Genomic DNA, 20,063 nt, shown 5'->3' with positions numbered 1-20,063 from the left:
CCCAGCCCTGCACGGGAACAAATCTCTGTGTATTCTGGAGACCATTGGTTTTGCCATTGTTTAGCTTTAGAGTAACAGGTATATTCAGATTCTGTGAACCAGAATGCTTGCTAACGTTATCTTGGACCAAAGTTAGATTAAACCAAATCGGTTTTCTGTTTAAATAATCTTTTTTAAATTTTAAGTTTTTTTTAGTGTGGTATGTTATTTCAGGGTTTATCAATGTGTATTGTAACATATATAAAAATCTATAAGACCTACGTAAAAAAAGTAAGGAAAAATGCCAGTAGAAAGCAGCAACAATTGCAAGTGGAAATCACAAAAGCCTCAGCAGCTGAGAAACAGTGTGCTAGATATAGTAAATGCAGATGATAAAATAGAGTTGTAGACAAAAGTAAGGGTAATTATTATTGCTGTGCTTTTAGAGATACGTTTTCTTTCTCAAAAATTTTAGATGCATGGGTACTTTTTTATTTTTTTGGTAGCTTTTCTATAATCCAACCATTCAACAGCCTCAGGAGTCAAGACATCTGCCTTGGAGATGTACTCGTGTTTTGATGAACCTTAAAGCATCATGGGTTTAGACATAATGTTGAAATGAAATCTTTGATGCTTGACAGCTGTTGGCTGCATGGAATGCTCTTTTTTTTCTTTTTTCTTTTTTTTCCCCTTTTAGTGCGATGTTTACTACATATTACAAGGATGTGCATCATTTTGAAAAACAGTTTTAATTCTCTTTATCCAGAAAGCTTTCTGTAAAAGTGATAAATTCATAGGAGTTAATGTCCTTTTGGTGAAGAATGCTGGCAATTTTAACAGCTGTAAATGTGTGTGTAAAAGCAGAGACACGGGATAAAAGGCTGTGTGAAGTTTTGCACATGGTAGCAGAGTGATGCCATCAGATGAAATGCTGGAACTGACAGTATCATCCTGGCATGCCTGACCAGTGCTCTGTTAAGCAGAGAGGAGCTGCAGTTGGGAGGCTGTCAGCTTCACAGAAACAAAAGATGTCCCACAGAAGTAGCTGCAAGTGCTGTTACAGTGCTGCTGATGTCGGCTGTAAAGCCAGATGGGATGGCTCATGTGGCTCCCATTGCTGCAGAATTCCTGTGGCCATGGGGGCCTGAGGGGAGGAGAATGGTCCTGTAGCAGAGGAGTGGGCAGCTCCTGTTCCCAGCAACAGCTGCCTTCTCCAATCTGCAGAGTGATCCCTGATCCAGTTATGACTGATAGCTCACACTGATGCTATGACAGCCCTTAGGGCAATTTCTGTGCAGAGTTTTATTTTGTGTTTATTAAAGGTGGCATCTTTCCAGCTGCTCTTCACCAGCAATAATCACTTTTCGCTCATTCCAAATGGAAAGAATGGTGACCCCTGTCTTCAATGCAGTGATGGTAGAAACAAAAAGAAACCAATGCCCAAGACTGTGGAAAAGCCAAAACTGAACTAAAAACAATGGGAAAAGAAATTCAGAGGGAATGCTTGCAACTGCTTTGCAGGTTTCCGTGTATGAGGGACATCAGTGAACAAAAAGGTAAAAGAATAAAGAGAAGTAAACATGGCAATAGGGATTGTGAAGGTGTTCACAGAGTTTAGGTCTACAGTGTTTAATAGAAGGGCTGATGTAGATTTCAAGGTAATTATATTCACCTTTGGTATTGATTTTTTTTCTGCCTGTTCAATAAAACAGGACTTATACATTCTTTCCTTTCCAGACAGAAGCAAGAGAGCAAGGCCACAATTACTGGCAAACTCTCAAACAAATGGGAACAAACTTTCTTTAATTTTATCAAGGCTTAGTATCTATGGTAAGTTTTCAAATGTGCCCGGGCCTCATCCCTACTTTTGGGATCACTCCTGTGAGCTGCTGAAAACTGTGGCCTTGAGCCAGCAGTAAAACAGATTTTAAGTGTGCAAATGACCCTGTGGTTTCCATGGAACAGTTTACATGTTTAAAATAAATGTGCTGAAGTGCTTCACTGCTGCAGAGCCAGAACGCCTGACACTGTGTAAGATTGAGTTCTCGGAAATCTAATCAATACATTTCAATGCCAAAATGGGGACAAAGTTCCTTAGCAAGCCTGTCTGCTGAGTTAGGTGTCTAAATGCTGAATGCTGAAATTTCCTGAAAATCTAGCCTTTACCTATCAACAGTGGTAAGTTATACTGATAACCAGTTTAACAATAAAGTGGTGCCAGTATTTTTAATCCAATTCTACATATCATTACACTTCCAAAGGTGAAGGACTTAATATGAACTAAATAATATATATGCTACTGTGGTTCTTTATTTATATTGTAGCTTAGATACACAACTGCAGGTCTGTTCCAAACAGTGTAAATCTCATGTTTAATTAAATTGAAACACCACACATTTCTGAAAATGTAGTTTTCTACTTTTGGTTTTCCAATATGTCTCAAAATCAATTTGCAGTAATAGTCAATGTGATACAGATCGTGTTCATGCACACAGACCTTGGATCTGGTGCTAAATCAGCATTAATTTTTGCTCTGCTTGTGTTTAGGAAACACTGTTCTGCTAACTACTATTTTATGGATGTGGCTAAGGCTGTTTTTTTCTATGCATGGTTGTGTTATACTTACAAATTTCCATAATTAAGACTGCAAATTCCATAATTATAGCTTCAAATGAGAACAATTTTTGCCAGAGCTTAGCTCAACAGTTCTTTACGAAAGGGGGATTTTTTTGGTGCTGATGGGGGTGATACCACTTCAGTTACATCAGGATTTCTATTGGTCTAGAATTGGTTCTTTCCTCCTTTTAACAAAGCTGTGGCAGTGAAACTTTCAGTTTTAGGCAAGTTTTCTGATTTGTTTAGGTTTTTTTTAGATTCTAGCTGCTACCTTGTAAAATTACTTCCCTTTGTGGACTTGGAAACAGAAGATAAAACTGCAGTTTACTTGAGTATCCTTAGTATATATTTAAAATATAAGCATGATGGAATAACTTTATGGGTCCTTTATATAAAAATAAGGAAATCTTTATATTATGCAGTAAAATCATGATTATAAGCAGTTTAGGCAATTCTTGTTTTTTCCTATGTAAAAATATTACCTCATAGTATGAAAGATATTTATGAGCCTTATTAATCAGCAACCTATGATTTGTGGTTTGTGACACTCACAGAGGTTGACTCAGTGGCATAGGAATTTCTCTAATGCATCAGGAGCAGTTCAGGCTTGCATTTTTGCCACTAACAAGTACCATCTTTAGTTTTTTCCAGAAAGTTTTCCTCCATTAGTGATAGTCAAAAGTCAAAATAAAAGTAGGTAGAAGTGATATCTGAATAAATCCTCAACATGGCACAGAATGTATTTCAAGATGTTATTACTTTTCAGGTTGGAGAGATCAGGACAAATTTAAAGTTTGTGTCCTGTGGAAGGAAAAACCCCTTAAACTGTAGTAATATTTAAATTAAAAAAAGGAAAACATGTAAGAAAGCAGCCAACAGGGTAAAATGATTAAAGACCCCACATTAGAGGCTCAGAGTAACAGTGTACCACCTATCATATTAAAAATTTAGAAAAGAACCTTTTCCTAAACCTTCCTTGGCCAGCAGTACAGCAAGATACTACTCAGAAGTGCAAATGACAGATCAGCAGGATGAGATGAATTGTGTCCCAGGAATCATGGTGCTATTGCCAGAGATCTAGAACTTGAATATGGAATTTTTAAATTATTAGCTGCAGAGTGGAATTTATGTTCTAATCAGCCTGAGGCTGACAAATGAGTCTGATATCTTTAAACGCTTCCTATCTTCTTATATATTTTCCTGAAAAAAATAATGAAAAAGGTAATTAAAAACTTACCTGTGATTCAGTCTAGCAAGTCATACATATCTCAAACACTACAGACATATGCACCATTGATTCTCTAAATAGTGTCCATGTTAATTTAATTTAAAAGGTCTGAAGCCCTGCAGTACTGGGGAATAAACAACCAGCAGTAATAATATGTTTGCCATATGAGTGCCAGTATGGATATGAATTCCACTTCAGGATATCAAGAATCACAGACATTTTCTTCCCAGTTTAATTTGTTTGCTCAAGTAACACAATACTTTAGATTATAATAGACACCAAAAGGTCTCAAACAGCTCACTCCCCTGAGCAAGCCAAGAAATGCAGAAGAAGCCCAAACATGTTGAATATCCATCATAAAGAACAGCTAGTTTTTTGCAATTTTTGATAACAGTTTGCTGACATGAAAATTCACTATTACGCAGTTCTTTTGAAATGCTCCTGTACTGTGAATTTTTTAGTTTGCATGAAGGAAATACATGAAGGTAGCAGGCTGCTTATTTTGGACAATGTAAAATGACCTTCTATATAAGCATTTAAAATGAAATGCCGGCTGAATAATCATGAGATTAATTACAATTCTGAATAATTTAGAAGCTAGCAGCCAGGGTAGACATAATGTTCATTGGTGATTGGTTTTGTGGTGTACACATGTCAAAGTAAACTTTCCAGGTGGGAACTCATCATCTTTTGGAAGTAGTTTTAGTGGGTAGACTCTGATAAGTCCACCTCATCTTAATGGTATTATAAAATCTCAGGATACCGGAACTGTTGGAATTGAACCTGTCTAATATTAGAGACTTCTGTTTAGTGTAGAGCAAACAGGTGCTAGCTCCTTTTCTTTCTGCTTCCATCTGACTCAGTCAAAACTTCTCATGTATATGAGCTGTATGATTTTTTCCTTCCTAAACCAAAAATCTGTAACTTCATAAAACCAGCATAACTTTAAGTTTCACTGCCCCAGAGGTTCTTCATTATCAATTATCTAATCCTTAGTTGGGAGATTCACCATCTTTAAATTAAACTTTAAATTAAGCAAAACATATTTGCTCCAGCTGAACGGAATCTTGGAAAGATGCATCATGAAACTAGAAGTTTTGCAACTTACTTTTCCTTGCTGACTGTATTTCTTTGCTATTCTTTGATATCTACTTTCAAGATTTCTACTGTAGTTGGAATAAACAGTAGATAGGATGTAAAAGATATCTATCAGCTCCAGAGAGAAGCCATAATGGCACAGATAATCCCCTCAGTAAGCAATGATTTCTTGAGATGATAATTTATGTAATGTTTGTGTGTGTGGTGTGTGTATTCAACCAACGGAACTAAGCATTTACAGAGGGTGCATGCAATTTGCTTACAGGTGCTATGCTTTTCCTTTCTATTCTTTTGGAAGAATGCATGAAAATCTCCCATTTTTCCTGAATTTCATACACCAACATGTTCATGCCTAATTTCTATCAATTTAAATGCCTAAAGAATTCTTTAAAAATATTTCATTCACTTTGGCCCTGAAGGTTTCTCTGGAATTCATGAAGAGCACTGGCTATCTGCATTGCCCAGCCACTTGTAAAATTTTAGCTCACTGTCATCTCTTCAATTCAGCAACCTAGAATGATGCAGCATAACTTTGGGAAACAGCAGCATTAAATTAGAGATGCAAACTGCAGACTGCAATATTAAAAATGTGTTCTCCTACTGTGGCCTAATTTGCCTTTTTCTTTTTATGCTGATAATGTATCTGAACCCACACTGTGAGCAGTGTGTAATAAGTTTCTAGGCTTTTGGCATCTGTTATGGACAAACTGTGGATTCTTTGCAGCTTCAAACAGCAAGTGAAATGAGAAGATCGATGGAATTCATGTCTAGATGTGTGACATGGAAATGTGCCTAAACAAATGTAATTTTTCAGCAGGAGCAGCTAAATTGTATTGAGGCTAAAAAAACAGATCTTGCTTAAAACAGGAATTAATTAACTGCAAAACATTTTTTTCTCCTGTTGTTACACAAAATAAAAGGCTGGGAATTTGAGTCCTGTAATTCAGCATATAAAACTGCTGTCTGAACCTCTGGCTTAGGAAGCTCTGAAACTGCAGGATGCTGGAAGTGTAATGAGGGGAAGGATCACGACGTGCTTGCCTTGCTTCCATACTTTTTCTTAGGCATCTGCTACTGGCCACTGTCAGAGCCAGGATATCCAGCCAGATGGATCTTTGGTCTGACCTGGCATGGCTACCCTTATGTAAGGATACATGTCATCTGGGAATGTTTGATTTTCAGCCCCTTCCAGGGCTGGGTCACCACTGAGGATGAATGAAACTGTGACCAGAGTTCATTCTAAAACATTGTTATTCAGGTTTGGAGCAATTTCAAGGAATGTTGTGCTGTCCAAAAATATGAAAATCCACTGGATATACAGTCCTACTAAGAAGAAGGAAATGGCATATGTTCACATATTCTGGAAGAATTTGAAGTAAAAAAGGAAATTGCAAACTTCTAATTAGGTAACATGAGATACCTTGATGGGTGTTGTACTTAAATCTGTACACCCTTCTGGTGGTAGGTGTGTGCCTCACTTTTACAAGAATAATCTGGAAATAAGCATCTTTTCTCATTCTCCTTGCCTGTTCTTGCTTTTTGTTTTTCTGGTTTTCTTTTCATTTGTTTGTTTGCTTGTTTTTTAATAGTACATTCTTTGTAGCAATATCCCTTGGCATTTGTGGTTGAAGCACCAGGCAAAAGGAGTCCCCAGTTTCGTTTGGGTGTTTAGGTGTTGCTGTATTGCACACATGCCCATGCCTTCAGCTGAGGTGGTAGAAGCCAGTTTGTCTGAGGGGATGTACAGTTTGATTTAGATGCATTTTCTTTTTCCAGATCATAGGCGTTAATGTAAGGCTGTAAAGTGTAAGTTAGAGTTCTGGTAGCAATGGAATAAATAATTCATTCTTTTGTTTAAGTGATACATTCTCGTTCCTGAATCTCTGCTGCCAGAAAAGCATGTTGTTGGCCCCATGTTATTGTCTCTTGGTGATGTACAAGAAAAGAAGCCTGAATTTGACATTGTCAAGTTGCCTTCCTCAGCCCGTGGTTGGGGAAAGCTGCCCTGGAAGGGCACAAATTAATTCAGATGTGACCCCAATTGCTACTCGAGCCATGGCTATTCACATTGCAGCAGGCAAAAGTGGGAAAAAGGGGTGAATTCCATTGTACTTGTTGAGTTTGTAGCTAAGCTGTTTCCAGTCTTAGGTTTTAGTCTGCACAATGTTTGGACAGAAGCAAGATATGTTGGGCAGCTGATGTCAAAAAAGGAACTCTTCACTGTGAGCACTGATTTGTATTGGTATTGACCTTTCATATATTTAAAACAATACTGCAGGTGACTGAGCTGTCCTTTTGATTAGTGCTGAGAAATACCTGCTAGAATTAAAAATATAAAGAACAGTATGGAATGGTTTTTCTGCTGTGGGAAGAGCTTCTTGTCCTGTGCAGATCCTTAAGTCTGCTGGACTGACTGAATGAGGAGCAGGTCTCCTTAAAATGCTTTTTGAAAAGTATGATATGATGGTGACAAGTGAAAAGGGAGCTAAATCTGTTCTGCAGTACGTAGACCAGAATGAGAGAGAATGTTACAAAGGAAGCAGGAAGTCTGAGAAAGTCTTGATTTAATTTCTATAAATGTTTGTTCTAAAGATACAGCCATGAAAAACTATTAGATTAATCCTGGGTTGGTTTTTGTGTGGGTTTTTTTTTGTTTCTTTGTTCTTTTATTTTTTTTTTTACTTTGAGTGCTATTATTCTGTGCAGTTGCATGAGCCTGTATTTAAAACTAATGCAAAGGCCTCGGGAGCACATATTTGAAGGGCCAGAGTTTCTGGTGAAATAAAGTTTTTAATGGAATTAGAATCACAGTGACATACTGGGAAAGGCTTCTCTCTATTACACCCCTAAGATTTATGTAGGAAATGGTCCAGACTCTTACAAATTCTTGTGACTAGCAAGGAATATATACATCAATGTGCCAGATGACATATCTATGTTATATATGCCAGATTAAAGCAAATGGAGTTTGAGTGCAGATTTTAGCTGAGATGGCCTTCTGGAGAAGTTCACTGTCTTTCTGATGATTTTAAAGCTCTGTTTTATTGATCAGATGATTGAGACTGAGAGGTTGAGCTAATTCAACCTGAGTTGGTTATATCTGAATGTTGTAAGAGTATAATCTTTGCTTACAGCAAATGAGGGACATGAATTTATCCAGTTGTCTGAAGTTTTCCCTTCTGGTGTTAATTTCATATGCTTATACTTTCAGTTAATATTTAGAAAATTATGAAACATAGTAAATATTTTTGATTTTTTTTTACATGACTTTAGGCTTTGGGCAAAATATGAGACTAAAAATGGAGTAAGGTGTTGTTTTTAGTGATAATGGAGGGGTTGGTGTGGTAATGATTTGCCTGGACAACAGTTAAGTGTCCTTTTCTATGGAAATTGGGTAAATTGACTGGCTAATGTATAGGAAAATAAGCTGTTTTATTACACTTATTTCAGAATGCCTTCCTATGTAGGGATTCTGTTATAGAGTAAAATTTGTTAGTTTATTAGCAAAATTACTATTCTACAATGCAGTGTTCTTGTGTTATTCCATCAGAGCATACGTGCACAGAAAGGTATTCTGAAGGAGAATACAAAATCCATTGTGCTGAATCTTCATGTGCCAAGATGCTAAGATTAAAAGGGGTTAGTTCATTCCTATATTGCCCATAGATTGAAATTTCCCATATTCATCCCAATACAATGGAGTGCCAATGACAGAGCCAAATGTCCATTAGGATGTGGAATAGAAATTCTACTTTTGGGAAAAATTTTGTTTGTTCATTTCTATATGTTCGTTTGTCTTTTTAGTAAAAGTATATAAAAAAAATAAGGAACCCAAATTTTTAGAAATTCAGTCCTGAGTTTTGATCATTACTTTATGTATCTGAGATTTTCTAAATATGAAGCTCATATCTATCTTGAGCACTTTCATATTCATCCAAGGCCATGAAAATTAGATTTCTTTATTATGTATTATATTGCTGGTTGAAAACGCATTTTTCTGTTTTTCAGCATAAAATATGTAGGTTTATCTTTTTGTTCTAACTTGGAGAAAAGCTTGAAGTTTTTCATGGCAAGGAAACTCTTAGAAATTTAATTTTTCAAAATTCTGAGTTGCTGTAACCTGATATTTAGATGATTTGCTTTGTTAGTATTGATGCATACTACGTATCAGTATTTCATGGCAAAGGTATAGAACAAGTGAAGTGATGAAGTAAAAATATAATGGAAATTTAAAAAACAATACAGCAGAAGTTGTTTATTAGAAACTATCACATTTAAGTTTTCATCAAAATTGATGAAAGCTTTGTATTTTGTTGAAATTGCTTTTTCCAGAGAATAGTACTGATCGATTTTTCTTTCATCTAAAATCTTCCTGCATCAGTATAGTAGATATTTCAAACATGAAGGGAAGAGGTTGCTTGCTATTAGGTGCCCCAGTCAGAAAACTGTGCCTCCATTAATATCAATGAGGATTAAAGGTGAAACAATACATAGCCATTCATTAGTCATCAGTATCTGATGGTCCATCTAGCTTGAAGATCAACTATTTGCTTTAAAAAGGAACAACAGCTGTATTGATTCCAGGTGTAATGGGTTTGAATAAAAAGTTTAAAGTCCAAATTGCCTATATAGTTGTGCAAATACATAGGTGAATTTTCGTATGCACTATCTACAATCTCTAGGGCATGTCTTTGCAGTGGGACTGTGGGATGGAGGTGGTGAATTCTTGTTCATTCAATCCTGAGGACACATCTGAAAGTAGCACTCATTCTACCAGATACAGGCTCTGAATCTTGGTGTTGCAATAGGTTACCACTTCTCTTTTCCTGAAGTTTGGTCTCTGAAACAACTATCAGACTGATATTTTTGGTTAGGAAAAAAAAAGACTTTAGTGGATTTGCTGGTGATGTTTTAAAAACAGTGAGAAGGTTTGGTATGAGTAGTAATAAATTTAGATGAGACTGTGGAGGGAGAGATCAAGACTGTGAAAGGAAAAGGAAGAAAGGAAACTTCAGAGATTAGATAAGCAGCTGTAATTTTCATGGCATCCATGATCCAAACCTCAGAAGACACTGCGGTTCATATATCATTGGATTTTGACCTGTGCGGGAAATTCTTTTTAGCAGAAATACTGTAATGAATTGGCAAACCCCATGTATGTTTTTTTGAAACCTTTTGTCTTTATGCCAATGTAAGCAAGGGAAATGCTTTTACCATAAGCCTTTAGATTTCTTATAACCCATGATTGCTGCTTCATTCTTAACACGCTTAAACAGTGGGTTAAAGTTTTTTCCTTACTTTTTTTTTTTTTCTTTTTTTTAAGAACAAATCTAAGGGATTTTTCTTGTAATTAGGGTAAGGGGGGGACTATCCCACTGGACAATTACTTTCTGCATATTTTTAGGTCTCTCACATTCAATAGAGCTCATCAATGGGCAGTGCTGAACATTAAAATGCATGAAGTCGAATTAGGCTATTTGGCCCCCAAATCGCCCCATAGGCAGACACCTCGAAAAAACTGTAATTTAGAATAGAACTAGCAAATAATATGTATTTTAGGCTGGAAGCATAGAGGCATTTAAAGTTTGAATCATCATCATAAGTATCAAAAGCAGCTGTGGAATGAAGCCAAGAAATTATCAGTTTTTTAAAACATCATTTACACGAGGCTTTTTTTTTTTTCCACAAATCCATAGATATATGCAGGCAGCATACTGAATCATGACAGAAAGATCTTTGTTGTATGAGGTGATGGGGTTTGTTTCTTCAAGTTTTTTCCTTTGCTGCTGTTTAATCTGGAATTGGTCCCTATTCCTGTTAATTTTAATTCTATGCTCTCAATTTAGAGGTTTTTTTGTTAGTATACTTGGCACGCTTCCATTTTATCCTTCCTTGCCATGCTGGAAATGGGCTCTGGATCAGACACTGCAAAGGACATGCATTTGCAATGGGGCTTTTGAAAGCAGGCCTATCCCCAGCAGCACACATCTGCTCCTGGATGCTGCTGCCCAGCTCAGAGAGCTCGTCAGAGGTGCAACCTCAGTGCCTGGCAATAGTGGGTGAACCCATGCAGTGAGAAACTCTCCCTCTCGCTTTTCCTTCATAGTTGTTTTCAGGCTGTTTGTGACACCCAAGGGATCGAAAACGAATTCTGCAACATTATGCAACACCAGGAGAATTCGGATACTGCAGAAGAAAGATGGCTTTTTCCTTCTCTTTATTTGAGACGTCTCTTGTCAGTTGAAATGTGTGCCTGTTTTCTGTGTTGACTAACATGGTTTTTCTTCATAAACCAAATACAACACATCTGAGATGCCTTCTGCCACATATGCTGTTGTGTTTTGTACTTACAGAGAGAGGATCAGTGATGAGTTGCTTCACTTCAGAGGACAATTCTTCAGTGACAATTTCTTGAGTTTGTTGGGCCCCAGTTGCACAGAGGAGCACAGGAACCCTGCTCTTTGGAACACAGGGGCAGCGTCTTCCATAATGGCTCTATACTCTCATCTGTGCATTTTGTTACTCTGGGACTGTAATGATAGAACATGACCTTTTGCGTTGTGGGGTTTTAACAAAATTGCAGAGGGTCTTTCCAAATATTTGTGGAGACCGATCTTCAGTGTTATGGTAGGAAAAGAAAACTCTCTAATGGAGGGGAGGAAGATTCAGGTGTGAAATGCATGCAATGTCTCCTACGTTATGCACTCATGCATATTCTAATAAATAATTATTAACTTTTGGAAATGTCAATTAAATGGTTTTCTCTCACACTGGTGTACCACATATGCATAACCTGATGCTATTAATGCACATCCCCCTGAATCCCACTGCACTTTTCTGCCTGGAAAGTGGACCTCAACAAGATAGGAAATCTATCTGCCCATTCCTGCCATGTGACCACATGAAAGTGAATCAGAATTTGGCTTGTCCTAAGAATTTTACCAATAATACTATAGAGCACATTTGATGAAAACCAAAGTTTTCTGCTTGAGTAAAATTTGTTTTGCTGATGAATTCCGTGGAGCTTTAAGTGGAAACCCTCTTTGGTAACTGAACAAAGCCATCAGGTATGTTATCTGACTTGACAGTCTGGTGTTTGATTAATCAAACTGTTAATTTGATTTTAAATGACTGATGCTCTTTTAGTACATCTGACTTAAGTGCCTGTTTATAATTACGGTACTGAATCAAAGGCTCTTCCCAGCCATTGTACAGATTAGTTTGAAAAGATGTGTTTTGATTTTAGTAGTCGTAAAAAAATAGCATTGGTGTTTACTTTAAAGCACAAATATGTTCAAAGAAACACATAGTTAAAGTGATAAAGCAGTGCCCTCACACTTTTTATCTGAAAAAGGAATGCAAGGGTGCAATTTTTAATAAGTTATATAAACAGCACATTTTATCTTCTAAAGAGATAACCAGTTTGGGGGCATTCATAGCAGTTTGATTGGTGGGCACTTAGCTTTGTGTAATGAACATACATCATGCAAAACTTTTGTAAAACTGCTGGAGGTAGGGGATTTAATCTTGTGTGTAGCTGCTTGCATCTTGTATTTTGCTGGGAATAAATTCCTGTGGAGCTTGAAAACCAAGTAATGGCATATGGTAATTTGGTGTGCTGTGGTATATTTTCAAGTGGATTGGAGTAAATATTCAGATATTAGGGTAGCTGAATGTTCATGGAGGTTAAGGGGAAGGTCCTAATCCTATAGACAGCTAACCTTCCTTGAAATAATCTGTGTAGTCCCATTTGGCCTGATAGTTATATGAATTATATAAACCCTTAAATGCAAATTAAACCTATCAGTTTCTGCAGGGTTCAAATATGGTTGTATCTGTAACTGTAATCTGTAATATGCAGGAGAGTGTCTGCACTTGGAAGAAAAGGTCATACATTTCTGCAAAAACACTTTTTGGGAATAGTTTAGATTATGGCTAATCACGAACATGGTAAATTCAATCTCTAGTAAATGTATAAAATATTTTAAGAGTGCCATCTCGGTGTAGCAAATAAAAAATGTCTGGAGGCATTATTTCTGCCTATTTATAAACTCTCCATTTCTCAGATAATACATTATCATCTCTATATTTCCTCACAATCAGCTTGAATATTTCATGGGTATGTATTGCAACAGTGTAATTATATAGCAGATAATCTGATCACAATGACACTATCTTTTTCAAGTATGTTTTTGGGCATTGTAGCTACGTGGGTGTTTAAAAAATATTCTAAATTTAAAGAAAGTTTCCCATGCCTTCTTTTTTTTGTTTCCCAACTGCATACTGTTTCAAGTGGCTTGCTTTGGAGAGGAAAGATACTCAGCACTTTCTGGAAATTAATAGCCCCATAGGCAATTCAGGCACTGTAAAAGCCCAAATCATTAGTCATTCTTGAAAATCTTGACAATGCAATGTCTATTTCTGTAGGGTTTACTTTTTTCTGTTTCTTTTTTTTAAATTTCACTATTTCCTAAATTCTTCAGTCACTGCAGCCTTTCCACAGTAGAGACATTAATTTTGACTTAAAACCAAGCTAAAACACTTCTTTGATTCTTCCCATTAGTTTTTGATATATCATGTAGAACAGTATGAAAGCATGAAACAGCACTGTTTTTTCCTTAACAAGGCATTGTTTTGGGGAAAAAAAATTAGTCTCTAAAGGAAAGAAACATTGAGAAATATAGTTTTGTCTCTTCTCCATCGCCATATGAACCCTAGAAAACTGAATATTCTCACTTAGCATTCCCAAATGACTTTTACTTTGTTGGCATGTCACTAGCCTGGATTTTTTTAACCTGGTTTATAAAAGAAACACTGAACTTGGCTGGGTTAATGGAGTTGTGTCCCTTGAATGAGGTAAAGCGTACCCTGAGAAGAAGTTATATAAATATATGGATCTGATTTTTAAGTTTTTATTTTTTTTTTTTTTTTATTTTATGACTCTATGTTCTTCCTGTGTCAAACCAAGAGAGCAGAGTACCTTTGTGAGAGCTGTGTATCCTCAGGATACAGGGTGCACTGAATCCTGGATCATGCATGTAGAGAGTTACTCTGGGCTTTGTTTTACTTTTTCCATCTGTGTTCAAAAACACTGCAGGTTTGCAGAGGGGAGCCACATCATTGTTCTTTTTTATTCAGCCTGAGACTGTTGAAAATCCTTCCTGGGGACTGGAATGGCTTAGAAATGGGGTGAATTTGAAGTTCAAGCGAGATAGCAAGAAATGTCTACTGGGAATACTGAATACAGTCTAAGGCAGTGGCAGTGGTTATGACTTTGTGAAGCCACAACACCAGTGAGAATGGTATTTTCCATAGGTTTTCAGAAGCCTGCAGGGCCCAGTGAAAGACAGGAGCATCTGTCCTATGTGTTTCTTGGGTTTGTGAGTTAAAAAAAAAAAGTTTCTTTTTCTTTCAGAATGAAAGAAAAAAGGATTTTTTTTCCTGTAGGAACCCTAGGGATGGGGCCAGAATTAATTTCAACTAATTGTAATACCCAGCTGAGATTAGGAGCCCTGTTCTATAGAGCATGAGAAGAGGCAATTTTAGAGTAGCAACACTGAATTATCCTTTAAAGCTGTCTCTCAGCATTGACTTATATAGGCAACCTTTGTTGATGTGCCTCCTAATTAGGCACCCCAGAGAAATTCCTGCAGTTAGTGAGATGAATTTGGATCTCAGTGAAATAAAACTTCCTCAAATTTATCTCCTGTCCATAGTAAAAAAATGATATAGAAGAACACATAAGCATTTAAATTTTATAGAAAAGTGCATTTTTAATCTGGAGATCTGATCACTAAAACTTTGGTTAAATGCCTTGTCTTGCTTGGCTAAGGAGATGAGTCAAAACTTAATTTTTTTCTCCCCAGATGATTTTCATTTGCACCACCTTTATTCTTTTTGAGCATATTCCTACAGCCTGAAGTTTGAAATTTCCATTTGTGTATGACAGATGATGAATATATCATATTTGATGATGCACTGCAGAAATATTGTTTAATTTGGATGACTCTCTTACAGAGAAATAGAAGTAATGCTACCATTTACCTGAAATGACACCTGTAAAGTTCTGAAAAAATAAATAATAGACAATAATATTGCATGTGAATAAACATTCTTTTATAACAAGATATGAATGGGCTCTTTTCAGCAGTCCAAAATTTGACATTAGGTTTTGGACATACTTGAATCACTCTCATTCTTCTTCTACCTAAACTTAAAATTTAAATAGTGAAGATCTTAATTATACTTTTTTACTTTTAATTTGCATATTTTGTATGGATCTCTTGCTAGAACTACACTAGGGCAAAACCTAGATTTTTTTCAAATCAGATTAAATGCAGAAGCTTGGCAGAAGAGTTCAGCATAGGGGATTTAATATTCTTTAAAAAAATGTTATTACCATTGAAGAAGTCTGTGCAAGTTATCCAGAATAACTGTTGGAGTCTGAAATAGGCATTTTCTTGCAGACAGTGCTATTCCCTCTCTTCTCTAGCAGTGACCTCCCAAAGAAATTCCTTCACGAAGAAGACATTTCTGTGGGGAAAAGGAGGAATGTGACCTTGTGTATCCTGATAAGTAGCTGCTGCTAAATTATTAACTGAATATCTCAGCCTCAGTTCTGGCAGTTCCAGCTCTTGCTCTCCTTCAGAGCTTTGTCTTTAAGTGTAATAATTGTTAACTGCAGCAGGAAGACTGAAAGTGAAGGGAACAGGAGTGTATACTTAACAAAATACCTTGCTGCAAATCTCTCTTGTTGAGCTGTCCTGACTTAGTTATAAATAAATGAATGTACTTTATTAGGGTTGGACTCAGATGTGGGTGGGTTTATGTGGAGTGGTTTGTTTTATTTCTCTTTTTTTCATTTTTTTGTTGTTTTATTTTTGTTTTGTTTTGTTTGCTTTTTTTCTGGTGAGGGGAAACAGATTTTTATATATGTAATTAGGTAATTGTATATGTAATTAGGTAATCCATACTGCCTATGGATTGAAGTGAAAAGCTATTAACTTCAAGTATTCACAGCTTTGAATGCACAAGGCAGAGTATTTACAGGGGGAAAAAACACCTATATGGATGGACTGCTGTATGCAGACAGAAGTTATGGGTGCTAGGCCACACTATTTTCCTTTCTTTGAATATACTTATTTAACGGTGAGGTTGAAGGGGTATCTATCTCCTTCTGCTGCACAAGTTCCCAAGCACTTTCACCCATATACCAGTTTTGGCTGGGAGCTTATACTGGTTTTATTACTGTGCATTGTTTGCTTGGATTTACCAAATTGCTGATGCTCACCTCTGGATTGGTCACTCTATAAGCTCAGCTCAAGTGAAAGAGGATTTGCAGTAGAATGGAAGGGGAAGGAATTTGCTGAACCCCAGAGATCTAGGAGAGTATGTACAGGGTGGACAGGGAGTCCAGGCAGCTGATGACAAAGGACTGCAGAGGGATTATTTTTAATGTTTTTGTTTGCACATTTAGTCAATAAGATAAAGATCTTCACTTTCAAGAAGCTGATGCAGAGTCAACACTGCTTAGTTGGTCTCAAAATTCCAACAAATTCCTTTTTTTTCTAGTCAGACCCAGCCATCAGCCTCTGTGTGGTTCCTCCAGAGCAGGATGGTCTTAAAGGCCATCTGCAGTCCTTCTTGCCCCATGTGCTTGTGCTTTGCTTTTGGCACTGTTGATGGTTTTTGTTAATGCTGCTTTGATGTTAACATTCTAATCCTGCTTGAGAAATCCTCTCTCCATTTTGGAACTATCAGAGTTCTTGTTGCCACCTCTGCTGGGTACAGCTCTTAGAGTATTCTCCAGGACGGGGGGACTATAGGAGAGTGGGTGTTCAGGTATTTTAAACTGGTTTTGACTGAGCTAATTTACAAGAGTTCATCCAGTTCAGAGCTCTGCACAGGTTAGTGTTGTCCTCTTCCAAATTAGCTTGCAGAGTTTTCTGCTCTGGAGCAGAACTGTTCTTGGTGCTCATACCAGGTTTTGAAAACTGCTTTGTTTATTTCAGACTGTAAGTTTAAATCCTAACTGGGGAGCCTGGAAATAATCTTGCCTAACTTCTAACCACCAGAGTTTATTTTTTTTAAAACCATCTAATTTTTCCCATATAAGGCAAGTCCCCGAGCCTGTGAATCTCTAGATTCTTCCCTTGTGCTCATGTCTCTAATAGTTACTCATTGCAATACTCTGTATTTGGGCACAAATCTTTCTTTTTCTTTTTTTTTGATCTGCATTAATGGAGACTTTGGAAGATGTCTTGGTGATTCTTGAAGTATTTGGGGAGTGAAGAAATAAGAAGGTGCATAGTAAGAGAAATCCTTCATTTAGTCTGCAGGCACTCTTGAGCAAACTATATTCCTAATTTTCTAGTTAGAAAGAAGAAAATATATATGAAGTTAGTGGTGAGTGGCTGTCACTCTGCAGTTCAGACCAAGGCTTGTTTAGGTTAACTGGATAATTTTCCTTATCTACTACATAAGCTGAAATTGCATCCTTTTGAAAATTTTTATGAATGGCATCTATAACATAATATTTTAAAGCCTTGGTCACACCTGATAGAAGTTTCTAAACTCTAACAATGTGAGAGGGAGAATAACTCATTGAACACAGCTCTGCTTAATATTTTCTTAATAGATCTGTAGGTGAAAGTAAGAGACTATGATAAATGTCTGGCTTGATGTTATTGAGATGAACAAATTTTAGTCACTAATGCTTTTAGGGAGCCTTCTCCTTCTCTTTGAACAGTGGTGTATTGTACGGGTTGTATCATAAACATTTACACACAAGTATAAGCACATGCATCCTAAACTTAATGAAGGAAAATTTGATTGTGGTCAAATTGAAGATGTGGATTTCCAGAGGGATTACAATGTCTGAAGGGTAACCTTGGCCAGAAAAGAATAATGTAATTAAAACAAACTATTGCAGATTCATTGATAATACTTCTACTTCAGAAACAGAGTTGGCATGTCTTCATTTATATTGTTTATTAAAACCTCCCCTTTTTCTTTGATTCTCTCATGCTGTGCTTAGAACTTCTGTTTGCTAAGGAATTAAACATTCACATTTGCTTCCTGAGTCTTTTCTTAAGCTTGTGTCAGACAAAACGAAAGAAAAACAAAGATTGTCTGGAAATTCTAAAGTAATTTAGTTTTATAAATCCTTTCAGGAGATCCTGTGTTTACTAAGTGAACTACATAGGGTTAATTTACTAAAGTGTTCTGAAGGACTTGCCCAAATGAGAAAAGAAACATTACCTAGAGTTGCAGTTCTTTGCCAGGAACAAAAGTAAAACAAATCAGTGGCAGGATGAGTGGATCCGGTTAAATAATAATGTCTCTGCAGCAGGAAGTCTGTCTGTCAACTGAAAGGTGAGACAGCAACATAATGACAATGCCCCGTGGATCAACTCTGAGAGTAAAAAAAAACATCCCACAACACAACCCACCCCCCAAAACCCGTCAATGAAAATATAAGATGACAGAATTCACAACAGCATTTTTTTCAGTCTTTAAGCTCAAGTGTCTGGAAACACATTTCTTCTCTAGGGTTATTCACATGCAGATTCTCCTTGTGGTGGAATGCCCCAGGGTAAGGAGAGCAGAATTTGGCCCTTTCTGTTTGCTCACTGAGGCCAAGTGCTGCTTTCTCAGTGAAATACCTGCCTTAGAGCTGTACAGCTGTGACATGCAAGAGTAGCTTTGGCATTTCCTTTTTTTTTTTTTTTTTTTTTTTTTGGTATAGGAGGTGAGTCCTGTGAAAGCTGAAGATTTAGTGTGGAAACCAAGCACGCAGGGGTAGGTGACATGCACAAGTTTTGGCTGGAGTGGGGATGCTTTTGTGACAGCAAAGATAGAAATAAGGCTTATCAGAGTTAATGTCAAGTTAAAACACCCACAAAAACTTTTCAGTCTGGTGCTCTGTTATTTGTATTTCGGTTCTGGATGAGTGCAATGCGCCTAGGACACATGAAGATTCCCTGGAACCAACAGTCGTAAGTGTTCATTGTCTCTGAGAGAAAATCTAGTTATTTATTGTGTTATTTAAATATGGATTTAACAGCTGACAGAAGTTTGAAAACTTTGGTCTCTATTTCTAGGACTTTCAGCATATAATTTTTCAAAATCTGTTTTTTTTTTTGTTTTTTTTTTTTTTTTAATATATGAAACCTTCTCACACCGGCATTGAGAAATCCCAAATTGCCGTTTGTGTGGTTAAAACATCTGCAGGAAACAAAGGTGTTGGGCTGCTTGGCAGTGATCAGTTCAGATCTCATTTCCATTTGGTAATTGCTGTGAAAGGTTTACCTGCTATAGTGTAGTTTATTTTGTCTGGAAACGCCTCTGTCTCTGCCTGTGGCTGCTAAGCAACAGCCCAGATATTTACTGTCAAACAAATAAAACAAAAGCCTCATCTGCCACTTGGAGGCCCGACGTCATTGTTACCCAGCTGGGTCATCATATCTGAGAGTCAGCTCTAAACTTAGTTTTCAACCACACAGTAATTTATCTGCAGGAATCCTTTCAGTCTTCACATTAAGTAGTGAGATTGTGACTATATGGAAGTATTCTAATGTTTCATATATTATTTATTTTAAATTGTTATGTTTTTTCTCCATCAAAGGGTGAAAGGAAAACTTACCTCGTGAGACAGCTTAATTTTCAAAAGTAGAATTACCTTTTTGGTTACCCTAGAACAACTAGGGATTTATTTAATAGGTTCCTGCCATGATTAGAGCTGAGCCCGTCCCTTCCATTATCTCCCTTGCTTGACCCAAAACAATAACCAAAATGTATTTCTTGGAATTGGTCTGGAGGAAAAAAAGGGATATAACAGAAAACCCAATTCCCAGAAAGAGCAGTCAGGCAGAAATGTTACTGACAAAGGGAAATTACCATTGAGGCAAGTAGGTAATCAATAGTAATCAAGTTGGTGGCTCTAAAATACAGAAGTTTCCTTTGAGATTTACATTGTATTCATCTGCAGTGGGTCAGAGGCCAGGACTAATTGCAATTGAGGTAAGCTTTTCAGAAAGATCTGGGGACATGAAAAATTCAGTTTTTAATATCTGGAACTTGTCCCCTTCTCGAGGGCTGTAGTTGTCAGCTGCACCCTCTCTCACTATGACCACCAGCAAGT

At 36.9% G+C, this 20,063-nt stretch overlaps 1 long non-coding RNA gene across 11 annotated transcripts in view; it reads left to right on the top strand.

Annotated features, from left to right (window-relative positions):
- The window catches only part of LOC106861945 (uncharacterized), a 116,255-nt gene that overhangs the window by 38,335 nt on the left and 57,857 nt on the right, over positions 1 to 20,063 (top strand). Inside the window, exon 6 of one of the 11 annotated variants that reach the window (XR_015801350.1) lies at positions 1,717 to 1,735. The exons of the other annotated variants lie outside the window; for them this stretch is intronic. This is a non-coding gene — a long non-coding RNA (uncharacterized LOC106861945). Of the gene's footprint in view, positions 1 to 1,716; positions 1,736 to 20,063 lie in introns of those variants that run through there. 11 annotated transcript variants of the gene reach the window in all.

Source organism: Sturnus vulgaris, chromosome 1, assembly GCF_052056855.1.
Source record: "Sturnus vulgaris isolate bStuVul1 chromosome 1, bStuVul1.hap1, whole genome shotgun sequence".
In the NCBI taxonomy this organism is placed as follows: Eukaryota; Metazoa; Chordata; class Aves; order Passeriformes; family Sturnidae; genus Sturnus; species Sturnus vulgaris.
The sequence above is the reverse complement of the archived record's forward strand: the minus strand, read 5'-3'. Positions and strand labels throughout refer to the sequence as shown.